General features: G+C 37.6%; 1 long non-coding RNA gene and 1 other non-coding gene across 2 annotated transcripts; one reads left to right on the top strand and one right to left on the bottom strand.

Annotated features, from left to right (window-relative positions):
• The first annotated feature begins 5,126 nt into the window (after positions 1-5,126).
• LOC147894622 (U6 spliceosomal RNA) lies at positions 5,127-5,231 on the top strand. The gene has a single exon (XR_015542174.1). It is a non-coding gene; the product is annotated as a U6 spliceosomal RNA (small nuclear RNA).
• Positions 5,232-7,427: 2,196 nt separating this feature from the next.
• On the bottom strand, positions 7,428-8,937 carry LOC147894621 (uncharacterized). The gene is made up of 3 exons (XR_015542154.1): positions 8,739-8,937; positions 8,492-8,565; positions 7,428-8,395 (listed from the first exon to the last, which is right to left on the bottom strand). It is a non-coding gene; the product is annotated as an uncharacterized LOC147894621 (long non-coding RNA).
• Between the last annotated feature and the right edge of the window lie 1,412 nt (positions 8,938-10,349).

Below are 10,349 nucleotides of genomic sequence, written 5' to 3'. Positions count from 1 at the left end.
ATATCTGACAATCACATGGCCATATATTTGTTATGCAGTAAGCTCACTAGCACAGTTTATGGCAAATCTAAAACAGTCTCACTGGAATGCAGCCAAAAGAGTCTTGAGATACATCAGAGGTACAAGATAGTTTGGGATAGAATACAGAGGAAGTCATCCACGGTTGCATGGATACTGTGACAGTGACTATGCCGGAGATCATGAGACCAGGAGATTGACACAGGGATATGCATTTTTCCTTGGTCAAGGTGCTATATCATGGTTGTCAAACAAACAGCCAACTGTTTCTTTGTCTTCGACTGAAGCAGAATATAGAGCACTCACTACAGGTGCATGTGAGGCTATATGGCTCAGAAGACTATTGTCAGAAACAGATTACTTTGATGAGTCAAAGCCAACAACAATATACTGTGATAATCAATCGGCTCAAGCATTGGCCAAAAATCCAGTATATCACTCTAGGACAAAGCACATTGATGTCAGAGAGCACTTCATCAGAGAAAGAGTGTTACTTGGTGACATCACACTGCAGCATTGTGATAGCAAAGAAAATGTTGCAAACATCTTTACCAAACCACTCGGTAAAGAGCTATTCGAGAAACACCGACTAGCTCTTGGTTTGACGCAGAGGAAGGACATTCCCATTAAAGGGGTGTGATGGAATGTAATGCTCAATCCTTCTTCGATTCCCCAGAATCATCATCTTGAGGGAAGGCCTACTTCATGATGTTGATCTTGAGGGAAGGTGTTGAGAGTTCACGCTCAACATCATGTGATCATGTGTGCATAGCAGCATCACGTGATCATATGTGCATAGCACTAACCTTATAGAGTGCTATAAAGGAAAGGGTTAGATCCCCTAACCCTAACCTTAAAAGGGTTTGTATATATTCTATTTTTTCAACTAAATCTAGTGTACAGTTAGTCATTTGTGGTGTTGTCTCTAGCTGCGCCCCCTCTCCTCATCTCCACTCTTCTCCTCTCCCCTCTTCATATTTTGTTAGGGCCAACCCTTTTTCTTGTTGCACTCTCCCTTTCTTTACATTCACAAGGCTCTCAGGCTAGTAGGTTGCCAAGGCATCTTCACTACCCTTTCCTTCTCTCCTCTATTGTTACCACTCTTCGTGTGTCGAAAATAGCACTTGTGTTAACCATATAAGAGCGCTTGGGACAATCCCAAAATTAGGAGATGCTCCTACCAGGATGTTTGGGACAAACCTACATTAGGAGTGCTCCTAACCGGGTCCCAAATAGCTAGATTGTGTTAACCTCACCCATCCGAATCCCAAGCCATCTGAGGCTTAAAACTCATCTGTGAGGCTCAAAACCTAGAGTGGTGAGGCCAATCTTGAGCCATTTGTGGCTCAAACCCCATAAAGCCTGTAACTGTACTCCATGGCTGCGACCGTTGAAGTAAATCATGAAGCCTAATCACCTCCAATCACTCATTACCATGCATTTTGTGACTGTAGTCTATGGATGTTAACAAGTCCCATGATTGGCACAAGGTCTTACATGCATTCTACATGTTATCTTGAAAGAAGAGTAGAACTAAGATTGCGATGCTTTTGTGTATGTAGCTTATACGATTGTGACACATTGTTATAACTCCTTTGTTGCTTGGGCAGTTTATCCTCCCAATTATAGTGAGAGGATGCTTCTCAGAAGATATTAAAACCGCTATCTACAAGATCAGTGGCATTGTTAGGTATGCTTATTATCATGTCACCTTCATTATATTTCATACAATTTTAAATGATAGGTATAAAATATTGAATCTTACAAGAGAATGTGGAATAGGTGGATCTCACAAAAAGAAATCTCTGTATCGAGCATCGAGAGGGCTAAGGTGGAGTCCATTGAAGTTGTTTTCTTGCTTGAGAAGCACTTTCCCTCAAGCATTATGACAACTCAGGTGCACTTGCTTGTACATGTAGTTGATGAGGTCGCCATCGCAGGAACCGTTCATAGTCGTTAGATGTTTTTCCTTGAATAGTTTATGAAAACCTTGAAGGGAATTGTAAGGAAAAGAGCTAGACCCAAAGCAAGGATGGTAGATGGATGGCTTGTGTAGGAGTCATTAGTATACATCACAAAGTTTCTTGCATCCATGAATGCCATATGCTTGAAACATCAAGGATTATGATCGTGTCATTGCAGAGGTTCCCCAAGGTAAAGGAGTTGAAAGAAAGATGAGTGAAGAGCAAAGAGACTAGTTCCGAGATGCAAAGATGGGTGGAGAGATATGAAGAGGCCAAAGCAAAAAAAATAAATGAGAGGGCAAGATTTAGAGTCATGCACAGGCGGAGGGTGCCATATCCACCCGACCTTGCTTTTCTTCCCAGACACATGTCTTGTGATTGGCTACAAGAATCTCTTCATGAAGCCGAACATGATGGAGGGGACATAGCCAATCGAGAGCAGGAGCTTGCAGTGGGATGCATGCCACATGTAAGTTTTTTACCTTTCTACTTAATTTGGGTATTTATGATCACAATCGCTACAAAATGCATCCTCATTGTTTTAATCATGTTCTTTTTTAGTACAAAAGTACAATGCTTTGTGGTCACATGGATGGCATTTTTGTGTGGAACGCATCGATTCAAGGAGAGTCACATGTATGATTGTGGAGTCATGGCTAACTTTGTACAAGATAGCCGAGCAAATGCTTCTGATAGCAATCTTCTCTCCTTGCTGTTATATTATTGTGGGACCATATGTGCCATCTATGAAGTTGATTTTAGACAATTTATTATTTTTATTCTTGATGTCAAATGGTTTAGAACTATCTACAATGGTCCGAATGCTATAGTCAGGAGAGATAGTTGTGGTTTATTTGCCATTGATGCCACCATGCCTTGGACCGATGAAAGTGATACCTTTGTTCTTCCAAAGCATTGTTTAACAGGTACGCACTAATGAATTGATTAAAAGCTAATATCTTAATTTTCAAACAAATGTTGGTAGATATCCAGATGTATATATTTTTATACTTGAGCATAAATGAATATAATTACTAGCACCTAATTTATATCTTCAAGGTAGGTGGTCTTTCATCCGAATCGTTTGGATCAAAGATGGTGGTACGTGGTCCAAGTTTCTCCTTAAAGCAAACATATTTTTGAAGATAGGAATGTGGATATGGAGATGCCAATAGAAGATCCAAATAATGATGCCGATGGATCTAGGGAAGAGGGTGAAGATGACGGGACACGAAGAAGGTGACAATAATGGCACTATAATGAAGGAAGGTGGAGATCATGACTTTGGGGAAGAAGAGGGAGAACTAGAGGCCGGTGAACTAGAGGATCAAGTCTTAGGTAGACCTAAAATAGGGGATGATGATGTAGGTGATCAATTGTATATAAAATTTGCGATAGACATATTTGGCATGCAAGACTTGGCTCAAGATGAAGCCGTCAATGTAAATGCTACTGATTCATAGTTTTGACATCGACGAGACCTATTATGTGTAATTTGTCCCTCATATTTTTATAGTGACATTTTGTACATTAATTTTTATGATAAGTTCAGTATCAATATATGAGTGTTTTGATATCAATTTTTGTGTATATAGCCTTAAATTTTTTATCTTTCAAATGACCAAACTTGTGGTCCAAAATTATTTTGGGACCCTTGGAAATGAAGTTCTATAAAAATGTCGATATGGAAAATTGTACCCAAAAGTAGGTCAAAGCATTAGTAAAAGCATCGGTGCAAGGGTTGGTAGCAGTCAGTATGGTAGTTGATATATATGTCGGTATAGGAGTCGGTATATATAGACCCCTATACCAACAGATCATACCAACAACCATATCGATGGCTATTTTGACATCTGCACCGACACCTTCCCCGCTCGCCAATCATACCGAGGATCTTTGTGCCCATGCTAGAGAAGCGTCGAGAGATAGCATGGGAAAAAGGCATGTGTCTTGTAGTGCCCATTGCCCTTACACATTACCTCTCTCCCACTATGGAACCCTTATGCTTTTAGAGTTGTTTCTCATACCTTATCCTCCAACCTCTATGCGAAAGGCAAATAATCCATCATGTACCTTATTCTAAACCTTGGAACCTCCTTCTAAACCATAGAACCTCCTTTTGAACCCTCAAACCTCCTTCTAAACCTTAAACGTCAAATGGATGTGAAAGCTTTCATGACCCCAACCATGTCAATGATTCTTTCATGCAAGTAGGGAAAACCTTTATCATTGAGCCTATGTCTCTAATTGTAGCATGGACCACGGCCCTAAGCTACAAATATACTACAATGGTGACCTCATGTATCTATAGGTGACAAAAAACGTGAACATCTTTGAAATAATGTAGAAAAGTGGTAACACATTTGCAAACCATTATCATAATGGTTTCCAAAGCATGGCAAACAAGCCATAAGCTACTATGCTACTTGTTTAGAAGATTGACACTCAATAAAGGAGAAGCAGAGCTCTAAGTAGCAAGAGCTCAAAAGAGACCCTAATAGGTGAGCCAGCTCTGTTGACAAGAGGTAGGTTGAGCCAGTGTATAGCTTTATTACTTTTACTATCATGTTAGGTCATGCATTTCATTTAAAGAATGTTCTATTTCATTCCTATTGGTCTCATTTTCTATTGCTATATTTGATGTATCGATTCTTGGAGGATTGGTGCTCAATAAAGGTGGATAAAGAATAATTTGTAAGTATCTTTATTACTTACTATCTTACAAGCAAATTTTGTAGATGTCAACTAAAAACCAAATCCAAAGGCACTAGGCTTCCTTACCTCATTTGGTTCAAGCTAATTGAATTCATTGATGCACACTAAAAGTAGTCACCAAAAATGAATATAGGGATGTGAATTATCTCTTTAGACATTTCTCAAGCATGGTGGGTAGGAGTAATCTCTAAAATTTTGAGTGAATCAGAGATGTATAGTTATTTTTTGGAGTCCCTAAACTTTCAAAAATAAAACTATATTTTAGGGAGTCACCAGAATCTCAAAAATAAATGCCATATCTAATAGCTCAAAACTTGGGAGATTGCTCTAGAGCATCACATTCTAAAAGTGCCCAAAGAGATAAATCATGTTCCTAATAGTGATGAGGACATTAGAGACACAGCCTCATTCTCGTTGTTTTTCTCTTGCATTAACAATACATAATAAACAAAAAGGATGTGATAGTACATAGAAGATAAGCATGGCTCCCATGCAAGGGTGACATACATTAATTAAGAAATAGTCCAATTTTTTAAGTCTTCGATGTGGACCCCATGTCGCCGTCCTAGAGGAATTCACCAACAATGGATATTTGGAGAACTTTTTGGAGTAGTAGATGAACATGCTAAATGCATGATCACTTCAAAGGGTCTAGTTCATAGTAAGTTATCCAATATACAAATGTGTGCAAGTTGGACCGTATTGTACCAAACCTAGTCTCTTTAGGATAAGATTAAAGCAAAGTGAGGGACACAAAAAGTCCCACATTATGGGTTACATTAACCACAACTGGCACCTCACATGAATGTAAAGTGTGGTGCATGCAAGTTGCACTAATACTCAGATTCCCAAAAAAAAGAGAAAAAAATATCTTTGAAATCTTGGTACCTCACTCTCCTCCCATAATCTCTATCACATGCATTGACTTGCAGCTATGGTAAACCCTTACCTCAATATGACAAATTGAACACTTTCAAACCACAACGAACATTCTATCCCTTATCCTCTTCCTCTCATAGTTCAACTTTGTTCCATCATGCTCCTAGCACGCTAGGTGCAAGAGCTATGGACTATAGTCCTCCTAAATGAAGAGGTAGGAAATAAATATTTCCTCCAATAAATTCCATGACACCCCCTTATCTATCATAATACAAGCAACAGCCTATCAGTATCATAACTATTATTGCTGATATCATTGTATTACCATCGACATCATGGTATTACCGATGGTATCATTGTATTCCTGCCCATGTACCTAAATGATTCACTAGTAAACTTTTTGGTTTACGAACATGATAATGTTATTTACATGCTATTTTGCACCAAAATGAATAATCGTGAATAGGCTTTAACAAAAACGTGAAAACATCAATAAAATCCACGAGCTGGATCTATATTCAAGTGGCACCATAAGAAGATATAAGTGAGTGAATGGATAGAACACTTACCAACTTTTAGGGCTCATTAAGGTAGAGTCACACTCGATAAAATAGGATTAGATAATAAAGTAACCCATGTTATATACGAGAGGTGGATTCCTATATAATGTCCCACCAGTGACATTAAAACATTGTGCCTAGACAACCAACCTCCTCCTTTGGTTTCGATCATAATGATTAGGGATCTCACACATTGCTGATGATCGTATACTATCACGGACACTATGAATCTTAAGAAAATCCTCTGAAGTCTCCAAGATAAATTGGGTCTTCCCCCACCAATTGCACAATTCCATCATGATCCTAGAGATCATTCAAAGTTGGATCATCACTCCTGACCCACAATCGAGGACTAGCTACAACCACAGGGAACTGTTTTAAAATGAAAAATGATAAGAAAATCTTTTGAGAATATATATTATGTTCCATTTTGAACACAATCATGCACAATCTTTAGGGAAAAAATATGGGTTGATTTTAATTCATGATTAAACTCTTCTAAAAAAAATCAAATGAGAATGAAATCCTTAGGAAAAAGATATGGACCCTTTGTGTATTGAAGACATTCATCCTTCTTTGTACAAGGCATGTAACCAGATTTGTGGTAGACAGGCTTTTGTTGTCCACCACTTAACTACTAACTCTAAAATGAACTTGAATCCTAACATTTTATCAAACTTTTAAAGGTGAATGAATAAAAATATGGACATGAGATGTGACACAGGGTCTATTAGAACCCGATCCTCCTTGCAAATGTAAGTGGGATGCGTCAATTTTACGAGCAAAAACCTATGAGCAAGTTTATCCGAGCGTGTTTTTCAAGAGATTTAAAAAACTATATTTCTTTAGGAAACATGGTTTTTACACTTTTATTTTAACTAGAACTAGATTCCTTTATCATAAAAATATACAGACGAGTCACTCATTCATTTTTACATAACATAAATTTTCTTATTCATAGACATCCCTTTGTACCCCTGTTATTACTTTAAAAAAGTGTTGAAAAATTATTCCTTTAATAAACATTCCTCATAATCACTCTCAATGTAATAATATTATATATATATAATTATTTATTAAACACATTTATATCATATGGCAATATCTTTCTAGTTTTTTTACAACATAAATAACAAGACATTTATGGACATGTTTCTAAATAAGTTTAAATTACTATAAATAAGTATTAACTTGGGCTTATATCTCACTCTCATAAAATACATGTAATATTTAATACTATCTATGCAAGATTTTCCAAAATATAACACCATAGATGTGCTTAAATGGGGTTTTCCAATAAATTTGAGTGGCTGGATGACTATATTTGGACATTGGATGTGAAAGTTATGTCACTTTTAAACGTGTTGTCCAAGGTAGTTTCACCAGCGAAACTACCTTAGAAGACCTACTTCAAAGGGGTTTCGCTAGCGAAACTACCTTGATGGCTTGATTCAATGAGTTTTCTTTGGAGAAACCCTTTCATGAAGATAGGTTGAGAGAGTTTTTTCAGTGTCACCCCCTATTCAGTAAAAGTTGTAAGAAGGATCATAAGGGAATTTTCATAAAGAAGTCTACTCTACATGTGGGTTTCTTCAAAAGCCATTCCATTATGTTCTCACCATTCCCAAAGATTCACGTAAAGATTTGTGTATAAATAAGCATTGTTATAATACTTTGCATATTTCTAAGTGAAACTATGTTTTCTTTCGATCCATTTTTACCATATTTTTGCATAGTTGGAAGCTTTTTTTTCCTTTGCTCGAGCGCTCGAAAGATTTTGATCGAAAAATGCTCGTCCCCATGTGAGAGCAAGTGCCAATCAATCTAAATTCAAGGGCCCAAAATTATACACATGGCTCAACGAGGACTCAAGAAAACCAAACTTTCTCTTCATGCCTACCGTAATAAATATTTTCATATCATCTATTGTTCATAGAATTTTAACCTAAGGAATGCACTTAGCCGTGTTCGCACGTCCATGTTGCACACTCATGTTTGTGAAAGTTTTTCCTTAATGTACTCAAGTTTCAATTAAGTAAGGTTTGTGGGTTTTGAAAAATACAGTTGCGCTCTATATTATTTGCCGGTATTCTGTGGACAGGTTACACTAGGGACTAGGCACGGTAAGTGTGATTTCCGAAATGTTTGACCGTTCTGTGGTTCCATCGCAGCTGCTTTGTTTGCCACTTCCCCTCGCCTTATCACTTATGGACAGCAATGCGGCGTAGGTTGTGACGGGTCTGTTATTTGATCGTCCAACTGTCATTTCCTCCAAAACAAAGTACCGCAGTTATTTTGGAGCAAACTTAAGCAGACGCATTAAGACCCAGTACTGTTTATCTAAGTTCTGTTTACCAAGTCTCTCAATGGCCGAAAGCTTAGCATGCGAGTTGAGGGCGGGTCGTTGGCGCTCCACATCAGCACTCTATCTGCGCAGTTTTACAATTTACAATTTAATTTGAGGATTTCCGATGAGGAAAACAAGTACGCATCTGCAGAAGGTGTGAGAACGCTGAAGAAAAAGATACGCAGGGTGAGGCTAGCTCCGTTGTCAGCAGAGTATCCGCGGAAATGAGAAGCAAGAATGGCACGTTAAGCTTACCTCGGGAACCTGAAACGTAACCATTGGGAGCGGTGGCAACAAAGACGAGCAGGCAGATGGCTACTGCAAGACTTAGTCTAGAGCCACGGAGCTGCGCTGTTATGCAGTCCTTCATTGGGGCGCTTGGGGAAGCAAGCAGCAGCACAATGGACAAGAAAGCCAAACAGAAACATAGTTGCTGATGAACGTGGGAGTCAAGTTTTTTAAGAGACCCGCCTTTCCTTTCGTTCAGTCATGACTATAAATTTTTCTTGAAAGAATTGACTAGTGGCTCCACACGAGGATGACTCTTTCCATTCATCACTTCCTTTCATAGTCATGACCAGCAATTTCTTCTTGATAGGTGATCGCACACGTAAATCACTCTTTCCATGGACTTTTTCCAATCTTGGATGTTGACATTTTAACGAGAGCATTCCTCTCCCTCTTGTATTTCGTGAGGAATACCAGCGGACAAGAAAGCCAAACAGAAACATAGTTGCTGATGAACGTGGGAGTCAAGTTTTTTAAGAGACCCGCCTTTCCTTTCGTTCAGTCATGACTAGAAATTTTTTCTTGAAAGAAAATTGACTAGTGGCTCCACACGAGGATGACTCTTTCCATTCATGACTTCCTTTCATCAAGTCATGACCAGCAATTTCTTCTTGATAGGTGGATTGCACACGTAAATCACTCTTTCCATGGACTTTTTCCCATCTTGGATATTGACATTTTAAAGAAGCATTGAATTTCCTCTCCCTCGTGTATTTCAACTCTAAAAGTAACCCCAACAATTTCAAGGTAAGACATTGTTTTGAAAACTTACAATTGTAGAACAAGGAGGGTTCACTACTTGAAAACCCTATATACCAAGTGCATTTAACGAGTATTAGTATAACCCTTTATCTATATATCATAAGGATTCCTTTTTCTATACAAACTTTTGATTTTTTCCAATATCACAATTAAAAAACCCCTTAATTAGTTACTACATTTTTATCAATTTAAAAAAAAAAACTTTTGTTGAACCCATGTGCTATACTTACATATGAAGAGTGACACTCTCAAGTTGTAGACATACAATCTTTTTCCTACTACCTTTATGAACCTTACTTCGAAAATAATATCGACTACTCCCTTTTGGCACTACAATCTCCTTAACAATGCTACTTTGAAGCATAACATCAACTCGTTATGATCCTTCAAATGTAAAAGTAACTAGCAATGTTCCTATTACAATATTGATGCCCAAAAATAAAAATCAACAAACAATTAACCTGAGCACCATGATCACAATGCACAAGAGATGGCTGACTATGTAATATGTTGTATTGAACCTGATAATAAATATATACATTTTACCAGTTATGGTAAATTAATGTGTGTAATATCATGTGGCATACATAACGTAAAATAAGAGGGCTAGGGACCCGTGGTTGAGGTGGTAAGCTTACTCATGTTGCAAGTCAGGTGAATGTAACAAAATATATTATTAAATTCACTTTCTAAATGTAAATTAAAAAAATTATAATGACTTATAAGGGTTTTTTAAATGGTTTTTAAAAAAGCTACAAGTTTGAATAAAAAAGAGCCACTTTATTTAGTCAAAATTTCTTAGGTAATGGAATTCTA

Source organism: Dipteris shenzhenensis, chromosome 14 (assembly GCF_047967505.1).
Source record: "Dipteris shenzhenensis isolate YYH24624 ecotype China chromosome 14, Dip_SZ_1.0, whole genome shotgun sequence".
NCBI classification, from domain to species: Eukaryota; Viridiplantae; Streptophyta; class Polypodiopsida; order Gleicheniales; family Dipteridaceae; genus Dipteris; species Dipteris shenzhenensis.
This window is presented reverse-complemented; position numbering and strand designations above follow the sequence as displayed.